The following is a 20,375-nucleotide window of genomic DNA, read 5'->3' on the forward strand; positions in this document are numbered from 1 at the left end:
TTTGTTATTTTCCAAACATTATGGGATATAAAGGGGTCAAAAATATCAATATCAGGCTGTAGATGCGATACAAAAGAACCTAAATTTTCGCCTACTGTAAAAGGGTCTTTGAATTTTTGCAATAAATGGACCTGTGTTAAGTAGGCCCGAAAACCACATGTATAGGGAATAAACACGACATATTAACAATGAGCATAAAAAGCTTCATAACTAAACGTTTCATATACACGATTCAGCAAAACTACATCATTCTGCTTTTCAAAACATTCCTACAGATGTTTTGAAACATCTCATCTATGTACTCCGTTAAATAGTTTGCTTTGTTAAACATTAGAAAAGTAAAGAAATTTATTTCATGGTTTACAAATTTAATCGAATCTTGATCTTCTACAAAGAAAAATATTTATATTGACAGGAAATTATATATCATGACATCATACGTCTCCTCACTGACCGGAAGTGGAAGTGTTATGCTCGGAAAATGTTCTTGTAAGTACAAGTAATACATATTTATGAAATTTATTTTTAAGAATCATAATTAATAAACTTATTCATTATTAAATTTTATTCTAATTGTATTATATGCACTACGTCTTCTTTTTTATCTGAGCTTAATACAAGCAACGCATATTTCTTAAAATGTATGCATTGGCATATCTCACAAAACAAACAAACAAACAAAAAACAATGAAACTGGCAAACAATGTAGATATTGAATAACTGTTTCAAAAAGCTTTTATTTTTATCCAACACTTGCATGAGTACCACATTTCTTTGACATGCTGCTTAAACAAAGCTGAAACATAAACCTAAATGTTTCCTTTCAGTAGACTCAAATTTGGAAATGAAATGTCATTTTGACGAAAACAAAAATATTAAATTTTTGGACCAAGTAATTACATTCAGTTCAAATTTACACTGGGTAGAAATATCGTCTCTGTTTGTGATGAATTTAAATACCTATGTATTATTTTTTTTAATAAAAAAAAGTCGACGAAGTTTAAAAGCTATAGAACACAACGTTGAACAAACAAAACGAGCCATTTATCTTCACTTTAGAAGAATAACCTATCTGCACATTCCAATCGATTTAAACTGACAGTTATTCGATCACAGTTTGACCTATTGTACTGTATGGATGTGAAGTTTGGGGGTTAGAACATACACAGGTTATTGAAAATGTGCATAATTAGATTTTTTTATATCTCAGTTATAAATGCAAAATGCTCCAAAATTTCCAAAGAGTTATACAATATCTTGTTGAGTGATATTAATTTCGGCTTTATTTATAAATGATTTGAAAATATTAGAAACACTCTGTTTTCAATTGCAAGTATTTATGTGCTCTACCAAGCATCAATATGTAAGGTCTGAAAGCAAACATTATACAATCTTTAAAAAATGTATTTATATGGGAATGGAGTGCATGATTAGAAGCTACGGCGATAGGGACTACTTAAAACGTATTCAACGGAGATTGAAATTATGAGGAGTATTTGATATCTTTAGAAAGAAATGTTTGTTTGCCTTTGCTAAAATTTAGAACTAGCAACCACAAACTTCCAATTAACTGAGGTCGTTTTGAAAACTTAGTGTTATGTGTTAATGTGTTAAGGCTCGAATAAACAGTAACACAAGAAAGAGTGAAAACAAGCTTTGAAAAATATATAATAATTTATTTCCCTGGAAAAATTCTGTAAAAATGAAAAAAATATGAACTTACGGTTTTAAGAATCAGACCCAAAAATAATCCAAAACTAATCCAGGAATACAATTTTAGTAGTCCTAATAATAAAATGTTCCAATGATTTCAAGTTCGACTCCAGAAGAAGAATGCAAGATGAAAGACGATGACGTATGCTGCAATCTGTAGTGTGAAAGTATATTGTTCCTTGTAGAAACAAGAAATATCACTCCGGTTTTAGAAATCTGAAGAAATTTTTTATAAGAGCTGTCTTTGTTCAGGAATTTCACATCAGCACACGTATTTTCCAAGGGAAAAAAAAGAATTAATCCTTTTTAATCCAAGTAATTTGAAATAACTACAAACAGCACAGCATATACCTTCCAGTGTAAAGAAAAAGCCCAACTAATAAGAATATCTCTCCAAAACAAAGGTTATTTAGCATTCTAAAACGCAAAAAGGGGGTCATGTGATCATGTTCCAGAACCTCGTTGAAATTATTTACTTGTTAAAGATCACGTACACCCAGTGTGACCCTGACCAAAACCAAGGAATAAAATTTTAAAAATTGTTTACATCTTAAATCATTAATCCCATCATGACCTCTACAACAATCAATCATTTTAAAATAAAGATAGAACTTATTTACGTGTTTGCTACTAATTTTGAATTAAGGTTAGGATCTAGGTCAACACCTGGTGTTTACTTAAACGAACAATCAAGGTCAAACTATTTTCTGGTAAAAGTATCATCTCCAGTGAATAAATTTACATTACAATAGCATGTAATGAAAAATAAAAAAATTAAAACTGACAAACAACAATTAAACTGAAATAAATATGTATTAAATCAGATATAATTTTTAAAAAAGTATACATAACACTAGAAAATGCACTTTGTGCGATAGGGATGACACAGTTGATGAATTTCACTATTAGTTTGTCTGTTATTTTTGTTCTTAAGATAAAGATGTAAATTCCTTCCATCTTTTTATTGCACTAATCAAAATGCACCAAAGTTTGGTAAACTTTTTTCCTGCAGAATTGTTCAATATTAACAAGTCTTTCTACATTTGTTGACATAATTATAAAAGTAAATGTAGGCAACAGCCAGAAACACAAAAATTGCATCCCCGAATGGATATACACGTGCATATGTATGCGTACATATGCGTTTGCTTGTACGTATACATACATACATACATACATACATACATACATACATATATATATATATATATATATATATATATATATATATATATATATATATATATATATATATATATATATATATATGAAATTTATTAATAAAAAGACAAACATAGTTTTACTGATATTTTTATTATGTACAATGCACATTTTTTTAAAAATAATAAAAGAAATAAATTTAAACAAACAAAAATGTAAAAATAATATATATATATATATATATATATATATATATATATATATATATATATATATATATATATATATATATATATATATATATATATTGGGCAAATATTCAATATTCAATATTTCACCAGAACTCAATTTATATAATAAAAAATATGGTGTGCATAATACTTATAATCAAGTATTTTATAAATAACTAATCATAATATATTGAGAATTAATTTTAAAATGCCATTTAATTTTCAAAGTGTTAGTAAACTAACTTTTTATGATATTAGTTTATACTTTCACTAGTTAAATTATTCTGTAAATTAGAATAATATTGAAATATTCTTAACTAATAATTTATTCGTGTAAATTAGAATAATATAAAAATATTCTTAACTAATTGTGTGAAAATGAAACGAAACCGGTCACGCAATTATGTGTGTGTGTGTGTTTGGGCAAATATACGTGTATGGATGTGTAATACGTTACACAAATTGTTCTTCATAATGTCCTGTTTACGATGTGTTTTACGTCATAGGATAGTAATGCAAATCCCATGTTGATGTGTATCTATTCGTACCCTAAAGCGTTTAATATCCATTCTCTACACACACTGCTGTCTAACATATATAGGCATTTCGGTGCTCTCATATTCCGCCCGGGTGTGGCATGAAATCTCAATTTCAAATAAAGGTTATGTTCTCCTCATCAAATAAGAAGCGTTTTTTTTTTTTTGATAGAGCAGGAATCAATGTGCTTACAACTATGTATTACTTGTTTTTCAACATATCGATTTTTCATGCTACTAGAGTACGCCAGTGGTCTCAAGTCACCTACTGTAAGTTCACCTCCATACCAAGCGAAAACGACAAAGGTAGAGAATGAGGACATTGACAAAGCTGATCACATTGCTTTCTGGCTTGAGGTTACTGTTTACACTGTTTTCAAGGACATCAAGACAACAGTTATAGTCAGCTGAAAGGCTCTTCATAGCGTTAAAAGCACAAAGAATTTTCCTCTAAACAAACTTAAGAGCAAACATTCACGAACCTCTAATTTCACAGTTTTATGGTTTGTTTTTTTCAGGTTTCGCATTTGTATGACTTATTAGTACGCATATCTAAGCCGTAAATCGGAATTTCATTATATGAACTAAAAAAAAGAACATGACCCAAAAATATGATACGCAGAATTATTCCTATCTCAATTACTAAACATATACACTTGATGACAAAAGCTTGTGAATGCAGATCAGAATTAATGCACGTGATTAATTACTCGGTTTGAGAAATACCCTAACACCAGTTCCGGATAATCAAACAAAACTCATTAAAACCAAACAAAGTTTAAAGCCAAATAGCTAATGTTTTTATTTTAATTGCAAACAAGCAGGATCTGCCTTGCAATGAATTCATTCTCTTGCAGGGTAAGTTTCATTCTCTACATCTTCAGCTTCGTGGGTTTGACATTTGTAGCCGTCATTCCGGTGTTTGCACGTGACATAATGGATTACAGCTCGTCCGGAGTGCAGGTCGCACGTGCTGTGATTGAAATAATTTGCTACTGTTTTATTCTTCTTACTCTAATGGGAGGAATATGTATGTATTGCAGGTAACCAAGCATGCAAATCGTATTTAGTAGGTCTCTATTCAGATTCTAATCTTTCACTTACAAATTGCGACAGGATTTGAAAAGCATTTTTTCTATAGCCAATCAGTACTAATCTGCTCGGGGTAAATGGTTATGTGAGATTTAAAAGTTTTTAGTTAATTGATAAGTCCAAAACAGTCATAAGTAAAGTATGAATATTAGTGAATGAGGATATTCACATTTACTATGAATATTAGTGAACGAGGACGCTCGCAACGTTGATTTTGAATTTTAATGAATGAGGACACAAACACGTTTATTATGAAATATTAGTAATCGAGGACAGTCACAATGTTTATTATGAATATTTGTAAACCAGAACACTCACAGTGCGTATTATGAATATTAGTGAACGATCACTCTCACAGTGTTTATTATGAATATTAATGAATGAGGACACTCACAACGTTTATTATGAATGTTATTGAACAATGGAATTAACAATATTTATAATGAATATTAGTGAATGAGGACTCTCAGAATGTTTATTATGAATATTAGTGATCGAGGACGCTCGCAATGTTTATTTAAATATTAGTGAATGAGAACAGCATTATTATGAATATTAGTGAAAGAGGACACTCACAACGTTATAATGAATATTAGTTACTGCGAACACTCACAAAGTTTATGAATATTAGAGAATGAGGACACATACAAAGTTATTATGAATTACTGAATTAGAACACTCACAGCGATATTATTGAATATCAGTGAAAGAGGACACTCATAACAATTACTCTGAATAAAATAGAAGAGGACTCTCACGTTATTATGAATATTTTAATTAACGAGGACACTCATGACGTTTATTATATTTGAGAATGAGGACATTCGTAACGTTTATTATATTTCATCATCATCTTTATTTCCTTCCATGGAAGATTACATGATATAAGAATAAATCATCTGAATACAATCAATAAATATTTTTTAAAAATATATATATTAGAATACAAATTCTTACACAATATCAATCAACAAAGTGTTCGTCAACTCATAAGTTGCAAGTTTCAGTACCTTATTTACAGAAGATAGCTGCACACTGCATGATAAAGTATGCTGCATACAGGACGAATAGCTTGGAGTTTTCTTTGTCGATTACTCCTGATGGTAACCTTTTACCTAAAAGATATTGTAGTTGCAGCTCATCTTCTGCATTAAATAACGTAATGTGCAGGCTCAGGGGAAATTTATCAGTAAGGAAATCCCAGAAAGAATTTCGAAAGTTCGACATATAAGGACAACTAACACAACAATGAAGTATCAAGTCTGTATAAACATTCCCACATCTAATACACATATCAAGCTGTGTTTGTGGAACAGCAGCCCATAGTTTAGCTACATATGTAAATACCTTAGTGTGTTGTCTGGTTTTAGCCGACTGCCACACTGAGGCAGGTCGTAAGTATTCGTGTATCGAAGAGAATCTATCAAAATCTGCTTGATTAGACATACGAACTCTCCAGAGGCTATTTTCAAGACCAACAATTTTTGACCTTACAATTTCTTTCCAATTTTGTTTATCTGGAATTTCAGAATGATGTAAATAATCAGCTAGATACCCGAGCAAGTCAAACTTCTTTGAGGTATAATATAAATTTGAAATTAACCCGCAGCTTGACATGCATCCGCTCAAAATGAAGTGAAATAACGCAACGTTAAACATACGTTTAGTATGTACATTGTTAGGCATCAAACACAATCTGTGTAAAAACATCAATTTTCTTCTATCAATTTCGGACTGCGCTGATGTCCATCCTAGCATTCCCAGGGCAATGTCTGATCTTGTATGTATTGGAAAACCTTGCAAATGTTTGGCAAAATACCTCAGAGTTTTATCCAATAAAGCGAGGTCACTTTTTGAAATGTTACACCATAGTTCACTTCCATAAAACATTGAAGGGAAAATTACCTTTTTAATTACATTTGCAGCAACCAAAGGATTTAAACCATTCGGTTTAATGCCAATACCAAACAGACCGTGAAAAGATTTTTTCCTTTCTTGCATGCATCGAGTATTGCGTCATGCGACGTCAGCTTTGAGTTAATCCGGTGACCCAGGTGTGTTGCCGAATCGGTAACCGGCAAACATGACGGGCCAAGATACCATTTCATATTAATATAATTCTTGTATTGGGGTCCGAAAATGATAATGTATGACTTTGTGACACTAAGCTCGAATCGCCACTTATTACTGTAGTCGTATGCTGTATCTAACAGCTTTTGTAGATTGCTAGGATATATAGCCAAAAGTGAAATATCATCAGCTAGGGTTGGATTTCCCACAACTAAGGATCCAATCTTTGCTCCAAATCTACTATTTTCTAACCGTAGCAGCAAGTCATTTATAAATATTGTGTACATCAAGTTTGACAAAACACCCCCTTGTCTCACTCCTTGGCCAATTGAGAACCAATCTGAAAATTGCCCATTTACAAGAACTTTGCTCTGTAAATTTGTATACATGTTAAAAAATATCAAAAGGGATTTACCCGTAATTCCCAACGTGAATAATTTAAAAAGCAGTCCTTCGTGCCACACGGTATCAAATGCCTTTTTTTGTATCAAGAATAGCAGCAAAAACCCGTGAACCCATGTTTACATTATATTGTACTGATTGCAACAGCACAAAACTCGCTGTTGTGCAGCCTAAACCTTTTTGGTAACCATGTTGTTGTGAACTGGGTATACTAGAATTAGTATCTGTGAGCCAAGTTACCAAACGTTCATGAATAATTTTCTCAAAGGTTTTGTAGATAACAGGCAGTAAAGTAACAGGCCTGTAACTTTCGAGGGAGTTCTTTAATTTTCTGTTACCTTTGTACAGTGGTATTACTTACCTTTTTTGCAGTCTACAGGTATGTAAGATTGATCAATCATCCGAGTAAATAAACTTGTCATAGACTCGATGAGGTAGTCGCTGCCATAGATCAAATGTTCATTGCAAATTTGATCATGGCCCGATGCTTTTGATTTCTTTAGACCTTTAATGATTTCTCTTACTTCGTTTAAACTGATACTGGTCTGTAAGGCCTCGATATGGCTTACTTTGTCCTGTAGACCCCGACTTAATTCTCTCTCTATAAATTCATAAAAGTTTCCGTCAAAACTATGGTTTAAATTCGGCGTGTGAATGTCCTCATAGTATCTGGCAAAGACATTTGCGATGGAATCATCATCACGGACACAAACTCCATCAGTTGATAGTTCCTGACAAAACTTTATGTTGTTCCCTCTCTTAATGTTGATCATTTTCCAAAAGTGTCTTACATCGCATTCATGTGCTTTTTCAATTTCCTCATACACCTCCCCCATATATTTTTCCACAGCCAGTTTTTGAACGTTTCTAAAGTCTCTCTTCTTATCTTTATATTCTCTGTAAGAATTAAATTGACTACCCCTCGGTCTTCCGTCATTTATCCAAGTATACCTAGCTTGTCTTTGAAGTTTATGTGCTTCTTTGAGTTCATTTGACCAGTATGGTTTGGCATGATAATTGAATTTAGACTTTGGAAGCGCGATGTCGCTTGACTGCTGTATTGCATTAACAATGTGCCGGTAAAAGCTATCAACATTGTCCGAAATAGTACCTATATCTAAAGTTTTCAGGCGAAGGTCCAGCTCAGATTGATAGTTTTTCAAGATATCAGCATGCATTGATCCGACAGTACAAAATGATCAATCATCGTTCTTGCTGGGGTGAACGTATAACGGGAACCAGTGCATATTATTAAATGTCCAGCACTCACTAGATTATTATATCGCAAGAACTCATGAAATACTCTATCTTTGTAATCTCTGAAAGTGTCTGGTTCAGCTACTGCATTGAAATCACCAGTAAAATACACGTCCCCCAGCTGTGAGTACTGATCATAGAGATTTTGAATCAACTCAATTTGCGCTTTGTAACAATCTATGCCATATAATAGGGTCGGCATATATACACAAAAATATATACATTTTGCATATCGGGAAATTTGAATTCTATGCCAGCAACTGTCACTATTAACTTCATCTATAAAGTTAGCATATCTCATGAGAGAAGTTTTGCAGAAGATTGCAACTCCTCCTTTACCACATTCTATTAACGTGCTATTAGAGGAAATATCCTCTGCCTTAGCAGTGCATTTATAATCAGAACGAATAGTATCGAAAAATGGAAGTATGTGCTGTAATAGTTTATGTTCAGTTACGCAAGCTACGTCAACATTATATTTATCCAGCATTGCACTAAAGCTAAGAGCAGAGGACATAATTCCTCTAACATTCCAGGTCAGTATATTAAGATTCATATTAACTTGCAATATAGGCATATTAATACTTATGCATCGTGAAAGCAGGACTAAAATGACAAAGATGACAAAACACATTAACTTACGACAGAACATAATGGCAAATTTATGAACAATTGACTGTCACCCTAGTCACGGAATATCGCATCCTGCACCTTCATTTGCCTCCTGATCGCGATTGCTAAACCTGTCTCGCCAAGATTGATTCCCATACCACCTTCTTACATAAACACCTTTTGGCCATGTTACATCATTTTCAACAGTGTTGCAGTCTGAATTTTATACAGTCAGCTTGGCCGATAGACAATTACGTCTACTATGGATAAACTTTATGGATAACGGATCTATATCGTATTCTTTCAAGAATTTACCGAGGCCTTCAGCAGTAGATTTGACGCCAATGCCACCCACATAAAAGCGCCTTGTTCTACGTGTAACTACACCTTAAAATACAAAGTTCTCATTATTGTCATCAACATCCTCATGTCCAACAATACTCTCTGAACCTATTTCTAAACCTGATTTACCAAATGATCTAGGTCTTTCTACCTGACCCCCAATAACGGTAGGTATCTTGCTAGGAGGGGTTTTCAAGTCAATACCTTTCACATTACTGTTGCTAGCAATCGGATATTATTATTATCACAGCGATATTATTGAATATCAGTGAAAGAGGACACTCATAACAATTATTCTGAATAAAATAGAAGAGGACTCTCACGTTATTATGAATATTTTAATTAACGAGGACACTCATAACGTTTATTATATTTGAGAATGAGGACATTCGTAACGTTTATTATATTTGAGAATGATGACGAACATAACATTGTTATGAATATTGGTAAACGATTACTCTCACAATTTTATTATGAATATTGGCGAATGGGAATATTCATGTTTATTAAGGGCATTACTGAGCGAAGACAATTACAACTTTCCTTTTCTTTTGTGGTTTAAGTTAAAGTTTGGGGCTTATAAATATTCAGTATTTTTTTTGGCTCTAAAAAACAGATGATAAATAAGGAATCTACTTCGTGTAAATTTTCAAAATGACACTCACAATCAATTCCAGTACTGCCTCTGTTTGTGCTGATTTGCAATATGTGTTCTTGTATATTTTGCAAAAAAGCCAGTGCAAAAGATAATTTTATTTCCAGAAAAGAGCTGGAGGTGGTTAAAAATCCGATGAATTGGCTGACCATCATATCACCCGTCTTGCTCCTGGCTGTTTTTCTCCTAAGATTAATTGATTTGGAAACTCACTGGCATGTTTTTGCGTTTGGATATCTTTTGTGGGTGCTGAGGATATTTAACTTTGCATCTCTTCATCAGTAAGTAACTAAATTCTTGTTATGGAAGGACCGTTTAATTATCTAAAATCAATTGATAAATGTGTCAAGCATGTTTTGACCGTTTAACAACAGTACCTGAAAAAGACAAGCTAGGCATGTTCCATTTTTAATAGCCTAGGTACTAGTCACATATAAGGTTTCATTTCGGCAAGGTTTAGTTTAAATCAAACTTCAAATGAAAAAAGTGTTAATGTTTGAAAACAATGAAACAGTTCATGAAAAATAAAGTCTTTGTTTATTTCATGCGTTATTTTTGATTTTAAGTCTAAAGTTTTGCTTAAATACAAAATACATCTGAAAGAATCATTTCTTTCAAATGTTTTGTATTTTAGACAAACCTTCTGCCTCTCCATGCACTCTCATATCCATTTCCATTTCAGGTTCGATCCCTGGCCGAGTCATACCAGAGACTTAAAAAATGGTACTAAGAGCTGCCTCGCTTGGCGTTCAGTATTAAGAGGTTAGTGTTAGGACTGGTCGGCCAGGTGTCAGGATAATGTGACTGGGTGGGACATCATGCTACATGTCTGCGGCATGATGTCCCAGTGCTAGACACCACTATAAACTGCCACATTGCGTAGTGATATGATTGAAAATTGTTAAAGATACGTTAAAAATCAAAATCACATCACATCACATCACATCACATTTCCATTTCAAGTGAACGGCTCCGCTAATGTTAATCAGCGATGTTTTAGTCCATCTGAACATCTCAGAATGCATTAGGACAAAGCTAGTCATGATTACCGTGAGGTATTTGGGCTAGCATATTCATGGCACGGGATTAACATTATCGAAGCCGTAAATTTGAAGTTGAAATGGATAGAACAGAGCTTACACAGCGGTGCAGAAGGTTGGTTTAAAAGGGTTTGATTATTTTGAAAGAAACTGATAATTTTCATGCACATTTTAGCAACTCTATGCTTATACTGAGTTACATGTAGAAGAGGTACAATACGCAGATGGTCCCCAACAAAACTGTAGCAAAGATTTTAATTTTATCTTAATGATTTATTACACATGTTTAATGTTGTCTCTTTTATCCGGTATCTTATCTATCAATCTATTCTCTTATCATTTTCTTTTTAAAATAACTTTATTAACTAAGTTCATGTATAAAACATTATTTTGATTTTTACTTAATTTGATCTTATTATATCTTTTAGCCAGTTATACCAAACAATATATTTTCTTTCGTATTTCATTTTAATTGATAACTACACGTTTATATTCAATCTACAAATAAAGCAAAGTCTTGTTTTTCAATTTTTTTCAGATTTATTTGGAAGCTTGTACATTCTGCGCTTCTTGCATCCGAAACAGTGTTTTGAAGTGAGTATATGCGTCCATATCGTTGATATGGTGAGGTTGGGTCAGAAATAAATTACATGTTAGTAACATATAAGGAAGCATTTGCAAACACTAACGTTCGGGGATCAATTCAGTAATTCTAATAGTATTGTCCGTTTATGTGAGGTGATATCTCCCGAATTGTTAACAATTAATGGCTGACAATTCTAAATGATGATTCCATACTAGGTAAATAGTAGTATAATGGACTTTGGAGTTGTAAATATAAGAAAATCTGGATAGTCGGCAAAATGTGCGTACACTCCACATTGAGATTTAAAATTTAAATTCGTAGTAACGTCAATGTTATATCCATGTACAATTTCAAAAAAATAAACCAAGGAATACAAATTTCCCCCTTTCCATTCCGTTCCTCAGAGACAGTGGTACATACATCCAAGTATTGTGGGCGGTTTTTACACGAGACATGTGGCAGTTCATGCTGGTTTTTGCCATCATTCTTGATGCTTTTAGCGGCTCCTTCCTACTATCTCTTCGAGGTGACAACACTTTGAATGTTTTTCAGGAGACCAGGTGAGCAAAAGAGGTTCATAACAGCTCATATATATTATTATAGTTCATAAATATTAGAACCGTTCTGTTTAGTCCATAATTACTGCACTGCACACAGACACACACACACACACACACACATTAGATAATGGCATGACATGATTTTGTGGATTTTTCAATAAAAAAGTAAAATCTTTACAAAAATGTAAATCAGATAAGAGAAAAGTTAGAATCTGAAAATGACACGTGTAATTATAATCAAACCAACGACTGGGGGCTCCGAGTGGCCGAGTGGTCTAAAGCGCTCTCCGTTACGGATCACTGCCATCTCACCTCTGTTCGTAGCTTCTCGTGGGTCAGTGGCTCTTCACGGGTTCTTCCTCCACCATTAATACTGGCCGCCATGCATAGCCTATCGTGTGCTGAAAAATGGCGCTAAACCCCACAACAACAACAGCAACAACCAACGACTGAATGCGCCCTACAATAACAAACCCAAGACAAATCGAAGTATAAAGCACGTCCGCTCACTGTCGTAGTGTTGATAGCAGATGTTTTGTGCCCGACCTAACACTTGTTTTAGCTCAGGAAGTATAAAAGTCTCTGGTGATTTTGTGAGTTTAAGGCTAGTTTTCAACACATGACAGGTCATACACTTGGACCAGTACATCTGGTGGAGGGAGAACCCCAGGAAGTATTGATAGCCACAGCAATTTTATGCGTGCATACATTTTTACATTGAGGAAAGTGAACTTCATTTTCAAAATCTTTACTTAGTACGTCACTGAATGAAGGAAAGTTAGCAGGGACTTATTCGGTATAATAAAAAGAGTTATTTTCCTAACAGCTAAGGAAATGTATTCTCCCAGGTTGACAAAAAGGCGATACTTGCATAGCGTGTTTCTGAATATGGTGTGATTGATTATTTTTCTTATATAGGTTTGCCAGGCAAAATTGTAAAGTTTTCAGACTTTTAATGTAGTTCTGTAGAAATTGCGTTACCGAATTCCACGGCAATACTGCACTGTTTTCACATGGACAAGTAGATCGTATTGTTTATTTTATATGTAGTAAACCTATCAGCTTGTGCATACAGAGCTCAAATACCGAAACATTTTTATCCGCTCCCAAAAGACTTCTAAGATAATAAGTTTCATGCCTACAGTGTATATATGTATATACTAGGAAAGAGAAACGTATGTATCAACACGTACATGATTTACTAAACTATTTATAATCCCCTTATTGTAAAATAATGTTTACATTTGATATCAGATGATCATGCTATTTTGGACAATACTTATTGTAATAGTTTCTAAGCCTAATACATCAGTAGGTTTGAATAGCCTAGATGTCATTTTCGCACTTAACTTCTATTGATGTTTTAACTTTAGAATACACCTGACTTTGATGTAAGCCTTCCTGAAAATAAGCTAAGCAAAATTAACAATGTTTATTATTAACCACCGCTTATCTGAGAACGTCTTGGGCAAGGAAGACTTATATTAAAAATGTTAGTCGTCTTTGTTTTCTTTTTTTAAATACAAAATACTCTCTATTTTATTTACTTAACCATGGAATAATACAAGTAACACTTCAAACAAATAGATGTATGATTACGGCTCCTTGGAGGTATTCTCTTTCGGAACATATTGATAATTTCGACATACGTGCTGCAACAGGCTGGACGCACGGTTCCCGTAGAGGAAAACATTTGGTATTCAGGTCTTATCCTTCATCTTGCCTTGAAAGTATCTAATTTCGTCATCACAGAATTTCTAAAAATGAATCTTGCAAAATCTCTGGAATACATTTCAAAATATTACTGGTTACAGATATTTCGTTTTAAAACAAAAATAGCAGGCTAGAAGGATTTTCTTCTCTATCAAAGAGAACTGTCTAAAAGGATGAAAACTGAGTAAATCACCTATCGAATGAGTCAGATAGCGGTGTCTGATTGGTTGAATGCCAGGGATTATGTCATGTCTAAATTATCAGTTGTAATTTATCTAAGGTATGCGCAATATGTATTTACTTCTCCGTTTATACCTTTGTTAGATTTTAGTGATTAGTTGTTTCATTATAGAAAGTCAATGTTGGGGAAATATTTCTCAGTCGGATTAATTAGCCCGTTTCTTGGTAACAGACGTCACAGTTTACTGTATCCATGAGATTATATGATGGCATGAATTAGTTTCGTAGTTTGAGATGGGATCATACTAGCATAAATGGACATGTCGCCAAGTAGTTCCTATCTTAATTTAGAGGTGTTGACTGATTGTGCCTTTCAGTGTGAAATATTCGTGACAGGAACTAATACTTTGTGCCGTGGAATAATTGGGAAGGGATGATTCCTTTATTTTGAGATGCCTTTTATTGTATCTTCGGAAGCAGTGTGATGTAGGTGCGAATGTGAAATATGGCTCAGAGTTGTGTTTTGACTGACCCGGGGATGGAATTGGAAAATAGTTCCCTGCGTTGGGTGTTTGAATTGTGTTTGTATTGCCTGGTGTTGAGTACATACGTTACGATATGGATGCCTAACAAGGAGAAGCTATGCAGTTGTGAAACTTTTATATTTGTGATCATTGATCGATAAGAGAAAAATGATTTACAATCTTGGCGCGTTGCGTTATGCGATTTTCCAGCTGACAACGGCTATTGTCTAGAAGTCCTTAGAAATAGGGAAAACAACGGGCTTCCAGCCCAAGCTTGTAACAATATTTGCCTTTCTCATCTATTGTTGTCAAAAGGTTAACATTGAAGCAGATTTTACAATAAGAATGTAGTTGGCTGTCCTCTTATATTTTCGGTGGATACTGGAGGATACTCTTTGTTGGGGTGAGGACAATAGTAGAAGCATCATCAACGATCAATTATACCTCTGGGGGATATACGTAAGTAACCGTACCTTTGTTATTACAGGCACGATACTATAATGAAGGACCTTATGACGAGGTAGTGCTTTATTTCACTATGAGGTATTCTTTGTATAGCATTTTATTCTATTCTAACTCTCACAAAACAATTACAGCTTGAATGGTCAATTGATGGTATAGCATGCAACGTAAAATGTGTTTAAATCATCTGGTAAAAAAACTAAAGGATTCTTTAATCATTATGTATTTAATTTATGTCTGAAATGAAATCGGTATTTGCTGTTTTATGTACACGCTAAGTATAATTTCGATAAATACAAATTTTAGACAGAAACTCATCCAAAACAAGAAAAACTTTATTTAAACTGCTTAGAAATAGTGTTATGGAGACATTCTCCACTAGAGATGGTGAAAATGAGCTATAAATAATGCTATATTTATAATCTTTTACCATCGTTCTTCTTTTGAGTTCTGTGTTTGCTTTTCAGGTGTAAAATAAACTAGGCAAACGAAAAGTGTAAGAATTATGCTTGTAACACTTCATTAACTTGTAACACTTGAAGCTTGTACACACTCTTTAACAAGTAAGATTTATGTTTGTACACAACCAATTAACAAATAAAACTCCATGATTGTACACAACCCATTAACAAATCAGTCTCATGATTGTACACAACCCAATAACAAGTAAGGCTCATGATTGTGCACAACCCATTAACAAGAAAGACTTAGGCTTGTACACACTCTTTAACAAATAAGAGTCATGATTGTACACAACCCATTAACAAATGAGACTTAGACTTGTACACACTCTTTAAGAAGACCCATGCTTGTACACACTCTTTAGCAAGTAAAACTTGTGCTTGAACACACTCTTTAACAAGTGAAACCTATGATTTTAAACACTCAATGACAAGTAATGTGTATGCTTGTACACAACTCATTACAAAGAAGACAGATTTGTACACTCTTTAACAAATCCCATACTTGTACACACACTTTAACAAGAAAGATTTATGCTTGTACACACCTCGTTAGCAAGTGAGATTAATGCATGTATGCACTCTGTAACAAATAAGACATATGACTGTAAAGGCTCATTAACATGTAATATGTATGCTTGTATACAACCCATTAACAAGACTTATGATTGTAGACAACACGTTACAAAGTAAGACTTAGGTTTGTACACACGTTATAACAAGACCTAAGATTGTACACACACTTTAACAAGTAAGGTTTATATTTGTACACAACCCATTAACAAGTATGGCTCATGCTTGTAAACACGCTTTAACAAGTTAGACCTATGCTTGTACACACGCTTTAACAAGCAAGATTTATACTTTTACACAATATTTATCAAACGACAATCTTGAGACAGTTTGGAGTTGTTATGGCTAGCAATACTGTGTCTGGAAAGAATATGTTTGTCTCATTATAAGTGTTTTTGATTCGTAGAATAAAAATAAGAGAAGGCATGACCATATATGCTTTGTAGAATAGAAATTAGAGAAGACGTGATCAGATATGCTTTGTAGGATAGGAATTAGAGACGATGTGATCAGAAATGCTTTGTAGAATAGAAATTAGAGAAGGCATGATCAGATATGTTTTGTAGAATAGGAATTAGAGACGATGTGATCAGAAATGCTTTGTAGGATATAAATTAGAGAAGACCTAATCAGATATACTTTGTCAAATAGAAATTACAGAAGACGTGATCAGTCATGTTTTGTAGAATTGAAATTAGAGAAGGCGTGATCAGACATGCTTTGTAGAACAGAAATTAGAGAAAGTGTGATCATACATGCTTTGTAGAATAGAAATTAGAGACGGCGTGATAAGATTTAACGGTAGCCTGTTACCTAGCACAAGTTACGAGACAAAACATCATTATTATCTTTTTCTTTTGTATCTGATTTATCTGCTCATGGAATAAGTAAACTTTTAAAGAACAATTTTGACCGAAATGAGAATAAGTGCCCCTTTGACTTTTTTAATAGCAGAGGTATAAAAATAAAAAACCACAAAGAAGCAAAACAAAAGCTAAGAGATACACCAAAATGAGTTAGTTATTCTCTAAAAACGTTTAACGTATTTCCGTGATTATATTTCCCAGACCTGTCAAACATTTTTATACTTATTTGCTTCCTGTTTTTGTGCATCACCCTCCTGCTTAACCTACTGATTGCGCAGCTCAACAACACCTACCAGGAAATGCGAGACAAAGCCAAGAATCTGTACGAGCTAAAGCGGGCCTTCATCATACGAGGATGGGAAAGGGCTCAATATGGAAGGGGGAGTGTAGTGGTCCTTCACTGAAAAGCCTATCAGTATAGCGCCGTCCCTTTTATAACATAGGTATCGCAGTGGACTCCTTTAAACAGGTTAAATTTGATTATATTATTACATCATAATTTCTTTCTCTTTAATTTAGCTCTTAGCTGTTGTTTGGCACTTGTAATATGGTTTTGCATCATTAAGTAAAATGGTTTTATGTTTTGTACACTATTATAACTGTTTTGCTGGATAATACCTTAGTTTAAGATGACCTCACTTATATTGCGGATCTCTTCTGTGACTCACATACACAGTATTGTAGAGAGCGAGTACTGTATTCTTTGGTATTGTATATCAACAGTAATGTAGAGAGTGAGTGCTGTATGCATGGATACTTCATATAAACAGTATTGTAGAGAGCGAGTACTGTATTCTTTGGTACTGTATATCAACAGTAATGTAGAGAATGAATGCTGTATTCTTTGGTATTATATATCAACAGTAATGTAGAGAGTATGTGCTGTGTGCATGGATACTTCATATAAACAGTATTGTCGAGAGCGAGTACTGTATTCTTTGGTATTGTATATCAGTAATGTAGAGAGTGAGTGATGTATGCATGTATACTTCACATAAACAGAAATGTAGAGAGTGAGTGCTGTATTCATGGATACTTCACATAAACAGTATTGTAGAGAGCGAGTGCTGCATTCATGGATACTTAACATAAACAGTATTGTAGAGAGCGAGTGCTGCATTCATGGATACTTAACATAAACAGTATTGTAGAGAGTGAGTGCTGTATGCATGGATACTTCACATAAACAGTATTGTAGAGAGTGAGTGCTGTATGCATGGGTACTTCACATAAACAGTATTGTAGAAGGTGAGTACTGTATTCATGGATATTTTACATAAACAGTATTGTAGAGAGAGAGTGTACTGTATTCATGAATATTTTTGCATACACTGTAGTGGAGAGAGAGAGAGAGAGAGAGAGCACTGTATTCATGGAATTTGACTTGAAAGTCATTGATTTCTTCCTTTGTTCATTTTCAGTTATAGATCTAAAATACTATGGAATCATTTATTTTCTGTAGTATCAGTGTTTATGGTTTTGATTTTATACAGCCTGCTTATGGGTTCATAAATTCGTGGGTGTAACTGCTGTGTCCGTTTTCATTAAAAAAGGAGCACCTGTCGTTGGTCATCGTCAGTATTTCTGTCACTGGACATTTAAAATATATCTTTAATGTAAAAATAACCGTTCAATCAGCCAATAATACGGGTTATTTTTGTATTTGCTAACGCTAATTATGTTCGTCTTAACCTAGTAGTAGTTTATCTTGAAACTAAGATCTTAAAACACACGGCAAATAACATCATTACATATTCTTTGAAGCTAATAATTATATTTATATATGAATATAAAACTCTTGTAAGATCAAAGTAAAAGTGATCTAAACATTTTAGCGTTAATGTTATTATTAATTTCAGAAAGCCCGGGTCACTCACTACATAGATGATGAGGAGGTAAATATTTTGGACAAACTTGGCAAAACGGTCGATGCACACCTATGAAACTGCCCAGTTTATGAATGAAGTCAGAGAGACACAAAGAAGACACGATACAGACATGCACAGCATTAAAAAGTGCTTGGAGAATATTTTGAAAGTAATACAGGAGGTAAACAGTCTTCATGAAAAACATGAGATTGGTCCAGGCGAAATAAAAACGCCAGGTATTTTACAGAGTGAGACTGCACGATAAAAGTGGGAAGATTTCGAAAGGCTTGGTGTGAATCTTGCCTATGTCGAGGAAATCTAATTGTCTGGTAGGGCGAAGTCAACCAGCTGGTACATTGATTGACAGGTTAAACTTGCTACACGATTAATCACCCATTGTTTTGTGTGTTACACATCTTTTTCGGTACGGCGAGTTAACACATCTCCAACGGCATGACCAATCATAGCGTGCGTATCCCATAAAATATTAAACCTTTCTAGACGGCTATAAACAGAAACTAGTTCTGTAAAAGTTCACAACATTACACCCCGGTGCTGATGAAATCAGGAGGAAACACGTGTCAATCACGCCACAAATTCATAGTCTAGTGTTATGAGTATGTGTGTGTGTGTGTGTGTGTGTGTGTGAGAGAGAGAGAGAGAGAGAGAGAGAGTTGTGTGTGATTTAGATTTGTAACGTAGCTTTAACAATTTTCCAGTCATATCGCTACGATGTCTGCAGTGTGGCAGTTTAAAGTGATGTATAGCACCAGGGCATCGTGCCGCAGACATCCCACCCAGTCACATTATCCTGACACCAGGCCGACCAGTCCTAACACTAACCTCTTAATGCTGAGCGCCTAGCGAGGCAGCTGTTAGTACCATTTTTAGAAGTCTTTGGTATGACTCGGCCGGGGTTCGAACCCACGACCTCCCACATTCGGGGCGGACGCTCTAACCACTTGGCCACCGGAGCGGTGCGTATAGTGTCATGAAATGGATATTATAATATATAATAATGATTTGCAGCATCACCATAAGTCAAGAGCAACACGTCTTAAACTACTATCACGGGGAACTGACTAGTGTGTGTGACGGCGGTTATACATACATACATACATACATACATACATTCTTTCTGTCTGTATGTCTGTCTCTTTGTATTTGGAGCACTCACCTCTTAACTACTGTGCTAACCTGATGTCAAAATATAGAATATTAAAATTATAATTGACAACAGAATATTGAAACTGGGGATTAAAGATAGCAAATAGGAATGTGACTTTTTGCTGATAACGGCCATGGTTTGTAATTATGCCCTGTATGCAATGAATTTGGTTTCTGCAGGCTGCGATACAGACTTTTATTTGGAACTGGAAAAGATTTAATAGGAAGATATTTGTAAGAGTGCGTTGAAGAGAAATCCACTCCGGCTCTAATAGGCGAGCTAGTCATAATTTGCGATGGAAGCA

General features: G+C 34.1%; 1 long non-coding RNA gene across 1 annotated transcript; it reads left to right on the forward strand.

Moving 5' to 3' along the window:
* Positions 1-414: 414 nt before the first annotated feature.
* On the forward strand, positions 415-10,611 carry LOC149786323 (uncharacterized). The gene is made up of 3 exons (XR_016425197.1): positions 415-489; positions 4,525-4,683; positions 10,178-10,611. It is a non-coding gene; the product is annotated as an uncharacterized LOC149786323 (long non-coding RNA).
* Positions 10,612-20,375: the final 9,764 nt, after the last annotated feature.

Source organism: Sinohyriopsis cumingii, chromosome 12 (assembly GCF_028554795.1).
Source record: "Sinohyriopsis cumingii isolate HCF-2022 chromosome 12, ASM2855479v2, whole genome shotgun sequence".
NCBI classification, from domain to species: domain Eukaryota; kingdom Metazoa; phylum Mollusca; class Bivalvia; order Unionida; family Unionidae; genus Sinohyriopsis; species Sinohyriopsis cumingii.